General features: G+C 42.4%; 1 protein-coding gene across 4 annotated transcripts in view; it reads left to right on the top strand.

Moving 5' to 3' along the window:
* Positions 1-312: 312 nt before the first annotated feature.
* Positions 313-19261, top strand: part of LOC139758121 (inverted formin-2-like) — a 70539-nt gene continuing 51590 nt past the window's right edge. For 2 of the 4 annotated variants that reach the window (XM_071679242.1, XM_071679240.1), the window contains exon 1: positions 313-450. The gene's annotated coding sequence lies outside the window, so the exon portion shown is untranslated. Of the gene's footprint in view, positions 451-6202; positions 6454-19261 lie in introns of those variants that run through there. The other 2 variants (XM_071679241.1, XM_071679243.1) reach the window with 2 other exon arrangements.

The raw sequence follows: 19261 nt of genomic DNA, 5'->3' as shown, positions 1-19261 counted from the left end.
AATTTCGTCCACGTGGTTCTGTGTGCGTTGAAGTCACTTAACAGTTGAGATATCTTCAACGTATTGTGATTCACCCTTCATGCCCTTTGTTGTTCCCAGGTCAAAGAAAGCAAACTTTGTTGCCGATTCTCTTAGATTCGAAAATAAACACGAATTATATATTCTCAAAATTACATTATAGACTACTGCTTTGGATTGCAATCGGGAAAAAATTATTCTTTCTTAGGAGAAATGTTCGCTAGCAGATGATAAAATGCGAACAGCAGAGAAATTTTGGACACAAGCAAGAATGTGGGCGGGCAGTGGGAGTGTGAGGCCCGCGGACCCGCAGTGCTGGTTGTGTTGTGGGTTGACGTGTGTCTACTTCTGCTTAAGCCCGACATTTGCTACTGTTCTTGTGTTTTATGATATTTAAAGTTTATCCAAGTCTGGCATTCTACGAAGTGATTGGTAAGAATATTTTTGTGTGTGTGTATGTGGGTTGCAGTGTGTAGCAATGTGGTTAGACAAATGAAATAGTCCGAGCATGGGTAAGAGCCATAGATATGAAATATGACATTATCAACAAGCATTTGTTGTTGTTCACAGATGAAAATGATAAGAGTTCAAGCTGGTCGTCGTCGATGTCCGTGACCTCATTAAAGAGTATGAATTAGAACGCAAGGGATTTGTAAATGTCTTATAGGGCTGTTAGGATTATTTCATTTCCACCTAATTTTGTTTTCCATTCCTTAAAATGATTGTAAGTGAATCTTACAATGAAAGGTGACAGCAGTGTCAACATTCGCGGCCGTATCGTTGTCAAGATTTCCATAAGGCTGCCTATCAAGTTGTTTCCTGTGGTAGAATCCTCCCCAAAGTCGCTGAATGCCATAGTACTTTGTGGGTCGTAAAGATTCGGCCAAGGAGGGCAGGAATTTAAATTAGTGAGAGGTAGAGCCAAATTGAAGAAAGGTATTGAACCGTTTTAAGTTTTCTTGAGATAGGCTCTGATTTCGATTTATTGAAACGTAGATTAACTTTAACGTGTCGTAGGTTAACTTAAGAGAAAAATATTCAACTGAATGATTGGCGCCAGCCTACTATAGGGTATTCTTTATTTGGAACGTTCGAACCGAGAGCAATTAATTTATTATATTGATTACGGTTAGGAAAATGAATACGATCAGTTTACTGTGGTCGCTGACGTGGCGGTTACTGTAATTTAGTTCTGGTGCGGTTTCAAAGGTTAAGTTTCAACCTTGAACTTGTGTAAGGTTAAGGAATCATGAGTTCATGGGCGATGGCTGATGGCTGTAGACGGTGATTATCAGGATCGTTTGGTTATAGTGTTTGGTGTAAATGAAAATAAAGTTTTAGTAAATAAGTATGTTTGTACACAAACATACTGAAATAATGACATTTGTCATATTAAGATCGCGCTGTGCTGTGTGTATTGATGACCATAGAGCAAATTCCATTTTTTCTAATATTACAGGAGGTCATACGTTCTCTGATTGTAGGTTTAGCTGGCTTGTCATGTCTGTTTTTTGCCATCATGCTACGTTTGCTCTCATGCATATTACTGTGGAAAACGTATAGGTCAGTACCCCGACGTATATTTTCGAGTTCTGTAATCCATAGCTTACCCAGGTATCCTTCTTTCGAGCCTTTCACGCTTTGGGACACTTTGTCACTTGTTTTGGGAGGTCTTTAGAAAAAAATCAACTCAAATGGCAGGCAGTATTCAACCAGGAAGGTACTAACATTTTGGTATTGAAAGGATGATGACAGCGCATTGGGCTAGCATTACAGAGACGATCAGGTTTTATCTGGTCCAGGTTGCTATCTTTCCTGTCTGTCACACACCTAAGTTACTGGCCTTCAGCCTACAAATGTATATACCCTCCATATATATATATATATATATATATATATATATATATATATATATATGTGTGTGTGTGTGTGTGTATATATATATATATATATATATATATATATTATTATTTTTTTATTATACTTTGTCGCTGTCTCCCGCGTTTGCGAGGTAGCGCAAGGAAACAGACGAAAGAAATGGCCCAACCCCCCCCCATATATATATATATATATATATATATATATATATAATGGGATTTACGAGTTAAATACTCTCTCCGTAACACAGCTAATAATGAAGCACATGTAAAGTAGTGGTCATCGGTCTTGGGGCATGAATAAATTTATGACGAATGTTGTGTCTGGAGACCGGAAACACTTGTATAGATGTCGGAGACCGGAAACACGTGCTGGAGATCTGGTGATGTAGCTAGTGAGGTCTGTAACCTTTTGTGGCTTCATCGCTGAGGTGAGGGCTTGTGCCCGTCTCCATACCTGAAGCTGAATATACGCCAACGGTTCCCAGACATTTTTCAGTCATTACGCCGTTTTTACACCACTGCCTTTATAATGACCACCACCCCACCTGTTTCCTAAATAACAGTCATCCGCTGGCGGTTTGTAAAAGAAAACGTACCATTTCTGGTGATTACAAATACAGTTGGTTGGTTATCAGTTCACCTGAAGTCATCTTTCAGAAGGGTTGCAAGATTTTTTTTTATTTCCTTTATTTTTAGTGGATGTGACGAATGCTGTTGCCCACCTTACAATCGTCCCGAAATAGCCAACATTACCCTCTAATGGTTACCACTGTAATTTAGGATAACATTTAGGGGTATAATTAAACATCCTAGCGTCGTATTTAGAGTTTTCCATAAATCAGATTTATAATTCATTGACACTGATATAGAATGGCTCAGCTGTCATCGTCCATTTAACGTTATAGTGGATAGTTTAGAATGTAATAATATATATATATATATATATATATATATATATATATATATATATATATATATATATATATATATATATATATATCCCTGGGGATAGGGGAGAAAATACTTCCCACGTATTCCTTGCATGTCGTAGAAGGCGACTAAAAGGGAAGGGAGCAGGGGGCTGGAAATCCTCCCCTCTCGTTTTTAGTTTTCCGAAAGAAGGAACAGAGGAGGGGGCCAAGTGAGGATATTCTCTGAAAGGCTCAGTCCTCTGTTCTTAACGCTACCTCGCTAACGCGGGGAATGGCGAATAGTATGGAAAAAAAAATGTGCGACGGACTTAGGTTCCTCCAACGAATCACAAGCGCTCTTAGTCCCATAGCCAATCAAGGGTAGCTTTATAGCAGCAGGGCGGAGGCTCGTCTTTATAAATAAATACCCATGACACCCGCTAAGATTTGATTTTCTCTCTAGCCCAGCGAGGTAAGTGGTGTCCCTCCTGCTGTAAGCCCGATTATCCGAGTGCATTGCGATACAGACTCTACATTATTTTGTCTTATAATTATCATAGACTTATAACTCGTTATAAAAGGGTCTAAGTGTAATGTTATCGAAGAATTTGTCGTAAAGGAAAGAGATCTGGTTCGAAATCTTACCTGGAATGTAAACCCATGTTCAGTGTTAACTCATGTTCATTGTTAACTCATGTTCAATGTTAACTCATGTTCAATGTTAAATTCATGTTGTTCAGTGTTAACGTAAATGATTCATGCCTGATTTATGTGCTTATTTTTAGTACAGCTTTAATTCTTTCATTATAAGTAGATTTAGTTTAATGCTGGTCTTTGATTCAATCCTATGACTTACAGATAGTGTTATCCTGTTGTGAGACATAAATCTAACGTCCTTGCAAGACAAGGATCAATATAGTATTTGTAACACATATATGTTACTGGCGACCTTGCCCGAATAAGTATTGAGTTCGTAACAATATATATATATATATATATATATATATATATATATATATATATATATATATATATATATAATAAATGTAGTATCTTATCTCTCAGGAAAGGGAGACGTGGGTGTTTGCACTTGAGATACACCTGCATCGTTCTTCGTGTAGAATATTGTCGTGTGTTTGCAGAACCTACGTTCACATCTGCACGATCTTTTAAATGTTGTAACGTAACATATATTTTCACCATCCTTGCATTAGTTGTCTGAATTTGTCTTTGCTGAATTCCATTATATTCAGGTATTCTTGCAAACTCTCGTTGTCCTATTTCGTACTTATCATAACCCATGTGTCCTCCTCCTCCTGGCCCTTATAGACGAGGAAAAAATGCTCTAGTGCCTGAACCAGAGCGTAAGATGCTAGCAGTCAAAGTAAACCATGGAACATTCGACGGGGCGCGGCTCTGGTGTGCAGGGCCCCCGAGAGGAGTTTTATCACGGGATACAAAGTTTCTTTCGGGTCCCCTACCCTTCTCCATTAGTCATCCTATTTTTATCCACTACGGGTTTATGCTATGAGCTGTAAGGCAAGGAAAGATATGAAGGATGAAAGAGATGGGTGGAATGGAGCGCTCTGTTGATTTTCTGCATTATCTGAAATCCCAGGAAATTCCTGGCCCCGTTTTGGACCACCGGGCCCGGGTACGATGTACCCCTTGCACCCCAACCCCCCTCCAGAGGCCCAGCTAGTGTGGGTGCATCGTACTTGAGCCGGAGAGAGGATGTGTGCGTTGTTCGTCAGTTCCAGACGCTCTCTCGTCAAGACGGGAGATGGAAGTGTGTGTGTGTGTGTGTGTGTGTGTGTGTGTCAAGAATATATATATATATTAAAAAAAAAAGAATACTCGTAACACGCAGTAGTGTTGGTGATCAGTCAAGAGGGCTATGGGGGTCATATTTGATGTCATGGCTCCAGTAAAACTCCCTAATCAAGACAATGAATGACCCTATTATGCCGCAGAACTGCCAGGTTTACCGTGACCGTTCGCTTTCCTGTAGGCTTAAGGAAAGGTCTCCAACTTTCTTGCATTTTCATATCTTTAAATCTAATAACAGCGGGAGAAGTAATGTGGCATGCATCCTGACACACATGTTAGTAATGGCTAATAAGTCCTTATTCACAAGTGTCACAGAAAATTCAGTGGCAATAAATGCATTCATTTCACGTGTAAAAACACATCCTGTAATTAAACTCAATTGAGATAGCTCTTTCGATATTGAACTGGTGGGCAGAAGCAATATTGGGATATGCATTTAAACTACATTACAATATAGGACTGATGGGCAGTGATGTGTATATGTACACACACACACACACACACACACACCCTTTTGTTCTCTGTGAGACAGGCGTACTGCCATTTTGTGACACGTCCCTGCATCACTACAAGAACCTAACCACCTGTGATTTATGTGTCACCATGAACAGCCTCGCTCGCATCAGTCAACCTATAGCTCTTGACTCGATTTCTCTCTGGGCTTCTTTTTGTTTTTGTCTTCAGTCACAAGGAATATACAGACGTTTAGAAACTGCCAGTGTCAGTGGTTACAATAGACCGTTCGGTAGAAAATATACAGTTTAGAACACGTCTTCTACTTGATATTATAGACATGAATGTCAAGAGGTCAGGTCGAAATCTGCACCGGAAGTCTAGATTCATAACAATTATATAACTTAGAATATAGAAATTTTTTGACTATGGTAAATACCTTTGTGTGTAGAAGTTTTATGGATTTCAAATAATAAAGTAAATAGACAGAATCACCCATTATCGCTTCATTCGAATTACGGCGAGCGAAATTAGACTAATGTAGCCTCGCGTAGTTCGTAATATCGAGATAAACCAAAGTCTGATAGTTATGACTACCTGTGTTAGATAACCTATTAACCCTATCTTTTCCAAGCTAAATTGATTTGAGTCGTTCACTCTGCCCCCTTACGATCTATATCATAGACCTGGAGTCATCTTAATAGCTCGCCGATGTACACTGTACGGCTAGACTATGAAACTATTTAGTCCCATTTACTTCAGTTATGAGCATGAGATGTACCCCAACACAGGATGCCGGAAATGTCACCCGCGACCGTTGGTAAGGGTATTATGGGCTTTAGGCCTATCGACAGCCAGGTCTGAGATCTGCCATTACGGCCGGCATCCCCGTGTTATAACAACCACTCGAAAAAATCGTAAAGACCAGTCGTTCAATAGAAGTCTAAGATCATGAACACCTACAACGCATGGTCCTTGGCCGCGACGTGTAGGCGTAGCTGCTTTTTATTCACGGTGGTAGACGGGTTGCCCTCCTTGGTTATGCTCTCTGAGTGGATGGCCACTTAGTGAGCGTACTCGGGAACTCGCTCACGGACCTATGGCGCGGCAGTGTTAGTATAAGGCTGTGGTTGGCGTTGGTAGTTAAGTGCTTGTATGTTTGTAAGGCAAGTGAGCGAATGAACTTAAGCTTCCACAGGTGAATACCTCTTCACTATCAGACACATTAGCACTCTGAAAGACAAACGTCTCTTGAATGGAACAGAGTCTGGTGTGATTATGTTTTGAGTCCATTTTTTATGGAAAATAGAGTTTGAAGAAGGATTTTAAGGAATACGTGGGCACGTCCAACTGCCTGCACAGTAAGTTCGTTAATGTATATCTTATTTTGAAAGTTTGGAGCCTTTCCACATGGGCACGTCTTCCTGCACATTATGCTAGTTAGTGATGTAAACCATAATATTTGGAGCATTTTCCTACACAGTGATTGAGATGGTTTACAGTATCTGAATTGGCATATAACTTTTTTTCATTAATTTGAAACCCAGAATTTTTTCAGTTTATTGAAATTGCTTTGGCAACTTTCTCGTACAAACTTCAAAATTTTGTTGTAGGTTACACATTAAAGTTGTGCAGATTTTCGTCAACTATGCCGTACTGTTATGGACTTGGTACTCTGCATTAGTTAAGTCTTAGATGTTAGGCCGGCGGTAAACGTTTATGTAAACTTCCACTATCAGTAGTAAGTTCCTTTAGGGGAACACTACCTACTTCGGTGGGTCGGTCGGAACTCCTCCAGGTGTTAGGATCACTGATTATCGACATGTATATACCTTTGTAGCTCACTGATAGTTGCGCCTTTATTGCTGACGGGGTAGATTATATAAATAGATAAACCCGTAAATTGGGGGAAAGTGCTGGAGATATTTTAATTTCGAGAAAGCCGCAAAGTTTAATTAGTTTTGATTATAAGTTGATCTTGAAATTAAGAGTAACGAGATCACTGCATAGACTTGTTCACGATTAAACCAGGGTGTAGTATTAAGCCTTCCCTGCCTTGGACCTTGATTACCTATCAAACACAACTTGAAACTTGTATATTATTTTTTCAGAGCTTACTGGATCTCTGGTGTTTGCAAAATGGGTGAGTAAAGCAAACTGCTTGCTGATGATCTAAAAATGGTTTTAAAACGTGCGAGACATGACCCACAAGCTATATGCGTGTCGTGTGGTATCACCCTTTCGACATGAGGCATTGTGTGATGTTAGGGAACAATATGCAGAGATAATGACACGGGAACACAACTGCTGAGATTATCCGCCGTGCCATCAAACATTCCACAAGCGACACCGAATGAGGAATGGATCTTTCACTGGTGTTAGGGTTGGTTAGGTGCTTATCAGGTGACTGAATTTCGTGTTAAAGCTACGGGTGATGCTGAAGGAAATTGTCAATCAGGTGTCTTTTTTTTTTCGGAAATAAGATAAATAAACGATTGATTTATACATGATCTGATCTTTCTTATCTGCAGGAGTTTATGTTATTTGACTGGGCAGTAGGTACTTACTGCTTAGTGTATTGCAGTGTTCTCTAGTAGTTACTGGACGCAGCAATACACTAAGTGAATGATACGGCATATCCTCGAGTGTTCATATTGTTGCTTTCATTATCAACGTGGGTATTCGGTGTGTGGATGAAGATAAACTATTTTATGTTTAGCTGTGTTTGCAATTTACTTCTGTTTTAAGCTTTGGCATTTTATTTTCTTTCAATATTGATAAGTGGAACTTTTACAGATTTGTTAAGATAAAGTTGATTTTCGTTTATTTCAATTAAATGCAAGATCTTGGACCTTAATGTCTGCTATTGAAATTGTGTTCGCGCGTGCAAGGTAAACTATCCATAAGCTCGAATGTGTTTGTACCCAGTAGCGAGTGTTACTTGGCCCTCTCGTTCATTGATCCATGGACTCGGGTGGAAGGCATGCGCTTCTTATTTTCCAGGAATTCATTTGAGTGTGCTGTGTAAATTCATGACTTTACTAAGGGTACGCTGTGGGTGTACTTATGAACTGACGGACTGGCCAGATTGGAGAAACTGAGTTATAATATTATAAGTGACATGAAGTGTGGGTTTTGCCTAGGACCTCTATTCAAAGGCACCTGCACCCCAAGGCTGTGTCAATTCTAGTAGCAAGGAAATATGGATTCCTTTAGAGTGAGAATTTCTTTGACCATACTTTACTGGCCAAAGTTAGGTTTTTACTCGCGGTGTAACCTTGTGGAGACGGCGCTCGGTAACATGATTTTGAGAAATGTTGGCGGTTTATACGCGAGTGGTGTGAAGCAGAAAGCCCTCGTGTGGGGTCATCTGTCACGGACCACCTAACTTTCTAACGGGATGTGAGAGCTTTAGTTAATAGCTTGATGTAAGCAGCTTCAACCTTACATGACGTTTAAGTTAGTCCTTTTTAATAAGATGCAACCCAGTCTTGTTTAACTTTTTTATCTTGTGTAAACCACTCTAAATGTAACTTACAATTTTTTTTAGTAATCAAGACGTTTGGATAACGAATACAATATAATTGTGATATCTAATCTAACTATCGTGGCCATATTATATATTTGATGTAGCTATCAAGGATAATATTTGATCAAACCAGCTTAGTGATATTTAAGCTCAAATAGCCTTAATGGCGATTGATATCTTATCTCACCTAGATTAATATAACATGAAACGGCAACGGTACAAGCTAATTCCGAAGACTAAACTTCTGAAAGCTGAATCGTAGGATATACGGTCAGCAGGGGAATGGACTCGACTGTTGCAATCTCACTTCCCGTGACGCCCAACTTGTTCAGTGGTGTGACTCTCCCAGTAAGTGTGGCAATCCGACATGAGGCATACACATCCGTTTTTTGATGTGCAATAGATGTATTATAAGTGGCACCGGGAGCTAGTTTTCTCATTTTTTTAAGAGTTCAGGAATGCTATAGAAACATATGATGATATTTTGTAAATTAAACGAACATAGCCATTTGTTAAGGAAGCTGGTGGAACGAACAATGGAATTTCCTTTTCTAACCTGTGATCAAGCACACCCCTCGCCTGACTGTTAACGACAACCCTCACTTAGATGTAGACGAGTTCATTGATTTGACGTTCAGTAAGTTGATTATTTGGGCTTGTCAGGGTCATTTAGACTGTTATCTTTTCGTAAAACTCTGACCCTTTTCAGGTGATCAAGACCATTCGTAAGACCATACACACACTTGACATACACACTCCGGTATAGGTGAGTGAAGTACTTTAAATATAGTACAAACCCTCTAAATTTTGTAAAAAAAAAAAAAAAAAATATAGTTAGGTGTATTCTTACTGCTTCATATGACGTATTTTGATAGGGACATCAGTTTTCTTAATTTTGACATGTCGGAAACTGTTAGCTTATATCTCTGTCGAACTCATATGTTTCTCATAATGCTAGGAATGACGTCCCTCAGGTAAATGACGATGATTCATAACTGGCAACCACACCCCTCACCTGACTAGCAGCTGTTAATGCAAGCAGTAATAATAACGAATAGAACCCCCCCCCCCCCCCGCCCCCCACTCCACACACACACACACACACTCCACATGCAGGTGGCAGCACATGGGTGTGGCATCTATTTATGGAGTCCCTTGGCTTTAACAAGAGCAAATGATACTGGCTAGAAAATGCGTTTAAAACCTAAATTCCATTATTTTTTTTGCGGGGTTGGCAACATGACCCATCGTCATATCTCTTAATTATGAGGATTGGGTCAATTGCCCTACATCATGATTTCAGTAGACTTTCCACGACACACGTTGCTTTTTTGTGTGTCTTAGACCGTACTCCAGGCTGACACGTAGTATTTCTGAAGTCCATGTTACTAGTCCATTCTAAGTGAGCGCCTTTTTTTTTACCACGCGCCTGCAGATAACCATCTCATTTCCTATAATGTTTGCAGTATTATCTTCTCTACTAAATTATTTTTGTTCGGTGGAGCGGAGTTGGAGATTTTCTTTCGTAAACGTTTGAAATTTAGGTTAAAATTTAGCAGGTTTAGAGTTTCTTAGATAACTGAAGAATATCCCGATCGCGATATATGATAATTTTCCTTACTGTTGCTGTGAAAGGCGCACGAAACCATATCCGCTGCTTACTTTTTAGATCAATTTTTGTAATTCCTCTCAATTCCTTTCTTGTACTCCATGTTTAACATTGTTTAACTTTACCTCCACTCCACTGCCTTCAACTGTAGACATTCTGCTCCTGCGTGTTTCGCTAGTGTACAGTGATACGGACTGAACAGCTTCTGACACAACCTTACAGTATGTCTTCATTCTTTTCCGGTCAACATTTTGAAAGCTATGGAAGTTTGCTGCCTTTCAAAACTCAGTCTAACGTCATGGCTCCCGTTGTGGCATCTAATTCCCCACCTTGCCTAGTATTATTGTGTTTACGTGCATTTATGTAAGAGACCTCGTTACCCACTGCGTTGTAAGCCATGTATGGCATAGTGAACACTACTAACAAGCATTGTTTTATTACTCTTTTAACGTCCTATTTAAGACGGTATGGGCTCCACCCTCGCAGACGCTAACCTTAACAACGTCTGGTTCAACAGTTTCAGCATCTGGCTCTCTTCATCCACCCTCGCCTGCCGTATAGGACTCACCCTTCTGCATCCTTACATCTGAAAACTGTAGCAACGTTACACTGTCTTTTTCCCTTGCTCTTTAAGACACTGTTCTGTTGGAAAGTGCTTGTATGATTATTGATTGCCTATTTGTACTGTTCGGGGACTGAGTTTAACCCTCGTGTTGATCCATTTCGAGCTTTCTCAGCTATCATACAACTCCTTAAACTTTTATGCTGTTTGTATTAGTTTCATCATACGGTTCATTGCATTCAGTAATGTGAAAAGTGCTTTTTTTTTTCTTAATTTCATGTTATTGCGTCTTGTTCGTGTATCTTGAAAAGTGTTTAGAAACTTTAAAATTGTGAGTAGGTTACCCTATATTATTCGCTCTTTTATGGTAGGCAAATCTAAGGCCTCTATTTTTTTCCTTGTAATTCAGTTCTCTTAGTTTAGGTATTATCTCAGTCGCCCTCATTTAGATCCTATCTCATCTTCGTGCTTGGGAAGCATATTATAATTTTGGCTTAATATAGCATGTGGGCAATGCACTGAATATTTCCGTATACCTTAATGCTGTTTAGATGTTTGCCAGCAGACAGCTTGATTTCTTCACTGTTCTCCTAAGGTGTGACTCTGGGTACAGGATTCTGGCTGTACTTGACCGTTGGTATGATGGTCTCCCTGGGTCATGGTTTGACCTCACACCGCACCTCTTTCAACCAAGCCCGCTGCTGATGTTTTGACCTGACCCATATCATGTGCACTAGCTTGACCCAGTTTTCGATGTGGGTCATGTAACGAGAAATAAATATTTTTCATTTTCATTTGTGAGATTTGACTTAGTGTTGGATTATCGTTACGTCCGTTTATTTTCTGGGGGGATAGTGTGTTTAGGGAAGACCCGCTGATGTTGCCAAGTCTTTCAAAGGTCATGAGACTTGTATAAAGCATCTCTTGTCCTTACGCAGATTACGCAACATTTTTTCGTCTGTTCTATTTTTCGTTCTAATTTTCGCTAATACTGGCTACCGCTTTATTCACCTTATGTTACTTGTCTTCAGTCCTTATCATCACATGTGGTATTTTATGCTTTGCTTCGTCTTTTTCTCCATTCTTTTTTGTGGGGAATGGTATTCACACATTTTTTTTTTAATGTCACTTTGCATTTGTTTGACGTTTGTTGCGTTGAAGAGTAACAAGTCAGCTACGGTGTCTTAAAGAACTTTAAGTGATTCCAGTTTGGCTCAATTTATCTGCGATCTCACCCCTCGGGTCTCAACTGATACGCTGCCGTCCCTCATTTTTTTTTCTTTCTTACCTGAATTCACCGACCGTGTTCGTATTTTTTTCTTCCTAATCACCTTTCCAAAGGTATAACCTATATATCATTGTTGCTTCATGGTTTTGTGCGGGGCATTGCTTCGTCTTTTGCGATATTTCATCTTTCCTCTTGGGTCGTACCAGTCACTCATCTCTCCACTCTGCCAAAGTTGCCTTACTAATAGTTGTGTCCTGCTCAGCCTTCAGCTGTGTCAGTGTTAACTTCATCGTACCCAGCGTCACAGGGTGATGATCCAGCATTCCTTCACATGCTTTCCGTCCTTACAGTATCGTGGACCTGGTTGTGACTACGCAAACCTTGTGACAGGAAGCTTGTGTACGTGAGTTTTAGTTTACGGTAAACAGAAGGGAAGAGGTTCGTGTTATGGACGGGACTGGGCGGTGTTTACACTAGCGAGGAAGGTAAGAGGTTTTCATCAACATTCCTCATGTTCGCGTTGCCATCGAGATTATTATTATTATTATTATTATTATTATTATTATCATTATTATTATTATTATTATTTTTTACATATACGGTGTTACCGACTTCCACCTACTTTAAGAGTACACCGCAAATGAAATGTCAGCTTTGACGAAGTTGTATCATTGATAGATGAAGCAAGAGTGTACAGTTTCGTCAAACATCTCGTTTCAGAGAAGTGCACGTCTCCTTGCTATCTGAGAACCATGTGCTGCAGGAGCCTCAAGATACAGGCATTTCAGGAAGGGAACCTTGGTTAGTTGTAGGTATATAAATCCATGTATATGATGTACACACTTGGAATGAAGAATGAGAATATTTTTAAGAGTATGAAATATGTTGAAGTACACTCTCTTATCCGTGCCACCTGTGGCACTCACATTACTCATCCGCACTACCCAGCATGTCCCCCGTATTACCGAACACTTGTGTCAATATCTCTTACTAGTGCCACTCTCCTCCACCCGTATCACCCACCCACACTGTAAACCTCCCTCCCAGCCGCTTACCATACCCATCGTGTGTGCTGCTCGATATCGATTCTACCACCCACTTGTGCCACTTAAGATACCAGTTAGCCGTGTCACCCACTATGGAGACCATCCGTGTCACCTGTCACCCGTGCCATCCTCCTCCTATTCCCCCAATGCCAACTATTCCTTGTATACACACTTGGGCTGAGGGAAGGTCCGTATTTTGTTAAACCTGTGGATTCGACATTTAGTTGGGGTGACAGTGGTAACAAAGGTATGTATGCCAGTAGGTGGGAACATTTTGACTTGTGGTTGTGGCAGTACTTGTTGTGGTAGGAGTGGTCACATTAGTGATTCCGGCAGTGGTTGTGATGGTACTTAACTCGTTGGTAGTGTAGGTGTTAATGGTAATTATGATGATGGCACTGACAGCTATAAAAGCTGTACAGGTTGTCATTGATGGCTGCACTGGTAGCAGGGGAAGATATGTAATGTTAGTTGGGATGGTCGTGATGGTGATGACTGGAATGGTAGTAGTGTTAGTGTTAATGATAATGCCGGTGATAAGGGTGATAACAAGATGAATGGTAGTTGCGGTAGTATCCATAATTGCATTGCAATTAGTGATAGTTGGTATGGTGGCCATATTGGTAGTGATGGTGGTCGTGCTGGTGATGGAATGGTAGCAGTTCTCCTGGTGATACCATTGCTGATGGGAGTAGTGGTGACTGTAGTTAGGGTGGTAGTTGTGATGATGCAGTTGATGACAGAATGATGGTCGTGATGGTGTGCATGTGGTGACGGAATGATGGTGGTGGAGTAAGGTTGTGGTAGATGGAATGGTAGTGGCGATGATGGTGGTATGGATAGAAGTAGATGAAGAGGCAGGTTGTGGAGAGAGGGAGAAAGAGAGAGGGGAAGCCTGTGTTGATCGTTGCGTATACAGTGTATGGTATGGGCATTGATGCCCGCTTTTGATGCCTTGCTTTACTGTTTCCACTTCTGTTACGAGAGAGAGAGAGAGAGAGAGAGAGAGAGAGAGAGAGAGAGAGAGAGAGAGAGAGAGAGTTGCCCGTGTGGATGAACGTATGAACGTATTGATTCATCTTCATGTCGCTAGTCCAATGTCTTTGATGTTGTTTGAATGTGTTACCACACTACTGGGCTCCATTTCTTGAGCTTTCTTCGTCGTGCAACATTTATAAACATCTGTTTATTACCGGCCATCACCGTCTCATCAGATGGCTTTTATTACATGTATCCACAACTTGGGTGTTATAGACGTCAGATGCATCTTTATAACATGTTTCTCGCCTCATCTTTTACCGTGAACGTTTGGGATGTAGTTGTGGGCAGTTGGGAGGTAATATAAGCGAAACATGAACGTAAAGTTATAGAGGATGATAAGAGGTTGCTGGTCTTTCTGTACAGCTTTGAAGAAACTGGCCATTGTCCACGTTGTCAAATTGATTTGGAATATTGAAGGATAAAGGAAACCCCCCCTTTTTTTTTTCTTAGGACAGCATTATACTCTCTGACCTTATCCTTTAACTTAGCTCATATTTCAGGTACCAACTCCCATGTCCTCTTCTAGATCTTCTTTATTGTATCTTAATGATCTTTGAATGTGATGACGAAACGTGAGATGCATATTCTGTGACGTGTGATATAAGCTGGTCACGGCTTGTTGGACGTTTTCTTATCCAAGTGTTTGTTGATGATTATGATATTAACCAGTATAGAGTCTGGCTCTTTTGCATTCCTGACCCACGCGGTGCTCTGACGTTAGCGTGGACAGCAGTGTCGATTCATGAGTGTGTATTTGTATGTGTGTGTGTGTGTGTGTGTGTGTGTGTGTGTTTGTCATACTTTTTCGCCGTTTCCCGCGTTTACGAGGTGAAGACTTCGTTTGGTTGGTTGTGTGGGCTTTTGGCCTGTCATCTGCCAGGGTTATTAAGGCCGTCATCGTGAACTACATCATCCACCAACCGCAAAATATTGTTAACACTTTCTTCAGGTGTTAAAGATCATTCTAAGGCCACATTACTCACCGCGCATGTGGCCCATGGGTGACATGTGACGAGAGGAAGAAACAGGTCATGCGCTCACACCATTTCTCTAACTGTTGTGTGTAAATGCAACGAAACAACAGTCCCCCACTCCACAACCAGGCCCCAAAGACCTCTCCGTGGTTTCCCGCGGCTGCTTCATATACCCTGGTTCAGTCTACTGACATCATGTCGTCCCCTGTATACCACAACACTCCAGCATGTCCCCTCCACTTTTGATGTACATAAATCCTCTTTGTCAGCCTCACGGGACTGATAACAATAAACATTACAACAGTAATAACAACCACATCAAGTCACAACAACGGTAACGGAACAGTAAACCCTGAGGCATGTACAACAGCATGAACAACCCCTGAAGCATGTACAACAGTATGAACAACCCCTGAAGCAGTTACAACACTTGAGGCATCAACAACGCAAACAACAGCATTCAAGACACCTGCAGCAACACCTGAGGTAAAAAAAAATAATTTACTTCTACACTTAAGGCAGTGACAAGCACACAAGCAACAGATAAAGAAGCACTTAAGACCAAAGCCGACAGTAACTCTCCGAGACAGAACAGGAAAGATATCACCAGCAACACCTGAAGGAGCAACACCTACAGCAGCAGCCATACCGCCAGCAACACACACACACACACACACACACACACACACACACACACACACACATTACAAGGCAGAACCCACCAACACTGGCGCCACCAACACCATCAGTACCAACGTGCACACGGACGGACACTCTGACAGCAGGTGCTCCACGCCCAGCAATACCTGAACCAACACCTTAAATGCGGCAAGGGAATGACTCACTGACCATGAACACAATGGCTGTGCAGGTCTAATGCTGCTGCTGCTCTCTCTCTCTCTCTCTCTCTCTCTCTCTCTCTCTCTCTCTCTCTCTCTCTCTCTCTCTCTCTCTCTTTCTTCAGTTGTTGATATGATGCCCTGATGTTGTAGTTAGTATTGTCATGACAGACCTTCCATGATGTGCTTGGTGCCCTTGTAAGTGGCCCTGGACTCTCTGTAAATGCCATTCCTGTGCCGACTGTGACGAGGAGTAATGTAAATGGTGGATTTTTAGCCGACGTTGTGCACTGGAATGATAAACTAATACCGAACGTAGTATATGTAACAATGTACTTTGTAGTGGACGTGATTCAGTCATCATAATGTTAACGTATGCGCCCCTGACATGGGACGTAGTGCACTTCGTTAACCATCCACGTTTGAAAAAGAAAAAAGAAAGAGATGGACTCACGAAGGTGGTATAGGCTCCATAGGGTTCCAGGAGGGTCGTTTAATTCCCATTATGAAAAACAGGCGGCGGGAGAGACTGACAGTGGGATTGTTACCGTATTTGTACATGTGTATGTTTAGCTTTGTTGACCTCTACAGCACGACGGTACGTGCTCTTGAGCACGAGGGCACCGCTCTTCAGCACAAGGGTACATACAGCCCCTTTTCGCGCAAAGAGGCATGACATTACAACCCTTAGGTTAGATGGCCTGCCTGGCCGTTGACCTGATCCTTGTGGGTGAGTGGAGGCAAGTGTACGCTGGGGTCGTGCCGTCACGTTCAAGCCGCGAACATCGAGCGCGTCTATGGTCGGAGATCCTTGTCTCCTACGTGAGACTGGCATGGGACCAGGAGGCGGCCGCCCTTCCCTACTTAGCGAAGGAGGCTCTTCCCTCCCCAGGTGAGGGCGAGCACGTCCGTAGGTGGCTGCTGCGGCATCTCAATCGGGGGGGAACGTGCCGCAGGTTGGGTCGGCGCTGGACGACAGTACGACACAGAGCGCCACCAGGGTCGAGCGTCACGTAGTATTGTTGTTCCATCACTCGGTCGACTCCTTTGCTGAGTTCCAAGCTTTGACCTGAAGTGGAACGCTCCTCCTTACAGTCAGAACATTGTCTATATCATTAGCCTTATCGAGTTCACAGAAGATCTTAGAAGATGTCACTAAATCTCCTCGTGAATTGTGGGCAGACGAAAGCTAGTCCATGGCTCCTTTTCACCATTTGGCTACGAATTTCCCGTTCTCATACGATTATAGTTACCTTTGTGTACGAGTGTAGCCGCCGTCGGGAAGACGACACGAGTGATGCCCGGTACCTGCCCAGGTGTCCTTGTAACAAGGATGGCATCATCGCTAACACAATCATACTTTTATCAGAACCTTGGCATTGTCCCTGTTTAGCCGAGTTTGTGTTTATGTGTGTGTGTTTGTGTGTGTGTGTGTGTGTGTGCGTGTTTTGTATTCGTATTCTTGCGTGTATTTAGACGTATTAGTGTTTGCAGTACATCATTGGAGCTACAGAAATAAAAAAAAAATAGATAACAGCGTGTGAAACAGTCGTGAAAATTATGTGTATCCTAGATCATCTTCACATGGTAACATGTCATACTGTTACGGAAGTGTGGTGATGCCTGGCGTCCTGGGCTGGTAAAGACCAGTGACTGGCTGGATTGTTTAACCTCTTGAGCTTGATGATGGTAAGGAGATCTGAGGCACGTGTTCTGTTGAGACAAGTGAGGGGCCGCCTTACGATTAATGACGTCAAAAGGCTCTTGCAGCAGTCACATTAGACTGCAGGACACATGAACGGAGAGAGAGAGAGAGAGAGAGAGAGAGAGTAGTCCAGTCTAAGTCGTGACCGATCAGCTTTCGCGATCCTCGCTGCGCAAAGTTACCCTCCTAGACGCGACCATAGCTGAACCATCATAGATAGGTAGGGTGAGGAGCGGATACCGGGGCAGATAACGTCTTACGATGCTGGTGACCAGCAGAAGGACAGTGACATCAAGTGGTAAGCTTCGCATCAGGTGTTGTTGGACAGCAGCTGAGAGTGGCCTGCGACGTAGAGTGGCCTGCGACGCTAAGACGACATGGCTTTCCTCCCTGCCGGAGGGGATGTTGCCGGCTCCTGCGTTGTCTTCATGGACACCTGGCTGAAGCCCGACGCTGCGAACTTGGGATGCGAGGGCGTTGACTGAGACCCGAGACTTTGAATCACATAAACTGCTAAACTGATACTTTCAACTGGGTTATATTTTTATGCGCGCGCGCGTATGTGTGTGTGTGGGTGAATCATATACGTGTGTATGTATGTTCCCCCTTTCATGCTTGTTTACCGTTTCTTATGTTTGTTAGGCAGCGCCGGGAACAGACGAAGAAAAGGCTGCATTCGCTCAACATCCATCCTCTAGCTGTCATGTGTCATGTACCGAAACCACAGTTCCCTTATCCAAAACTAGGTCATACAGACCTTTCCTTGGTTTTCCTTCATATTCCCTGGTTTAGTCCTTTGACAGCACGTCACCCCCAGTATACCACAGCCCCCCAGCTCACAATATCCCGTGCACGACTTTCCTCCTCCTGCGTGTTCACATCCCGACGTTCTTATTCACTCATCCATCTCCAGTTTAGTCTCCTCCATTCTCCTTGTCCCCTCCACTTTTGACACATATCCTCTTAATCAGTCTCTCTGTCTCCGCTCATCCTCTCCATATGTCCAGACACACCCTGGTCAGGTCTCAGTCATACTCCACATACTGTGGTAGCCATCCTCTTTTTTAGTCTGTCATTCGTTCTCTCCGCGATCGACCCACCTCACACCACACATTTGCCGTCAGGCATTACACTCCCAACACGTTCACCTCATCAAACACTTTTGCGTTCAGACCTCACATCCATACAACAGTGTCGGGACTATTATACCTTCAAGACGTACATACGTTTGTCTAACAGGTAACTGACCTCTATCACCACACACTCCTCGGTGCTCCCATTACCTTATTTAGCCCCCTTACCAACCCTATAACTCACTTCAGCCTCCATACTTCTATTTGCCACCAAGTCCACTCCCGTATATCTAAAACGCGCCACCCCTCCAGGTCCTTCACTTCTCAGGCTTACTCTGAAACCATCATGATGTTCATTTCCTGACGAAGGTCGTCGAGAAGTCTGCACCATCGGCCAAGTATCATGCGTTGGTCTGCACCGTCGGCCAAGTATCATGCGTTGGTCTGCACCGTCGGCCAGGTATGCGTTGGTCTGCACCGTCAGCCAAGTATCATGCGTTGGTCTGCACCGTCGGCCAGGTATCATGCGTTGGTCTGCACCGTCGGCCCAGTATCATGCGTTG

This window comes from Panulirus ornatus, chromosome 29 (genome assembly GCF_036320965.1).
Source record: "Panulirus ornatus isolate Po-2019 chromosome 29, ASM3632096v1, whole genome shotgun sequence".
NCBI classification, from domain to species: Eukaryota; Metazoa; Arthropoda; class Malacostraca; order Decapoda; family Palinuridae; genus Panulirus; species Panulirus ornatus.
Note: the sequence above shows the minus strand (reverse complement) of the source record. Positions and strands in the feature narration are given on the sequence as shown.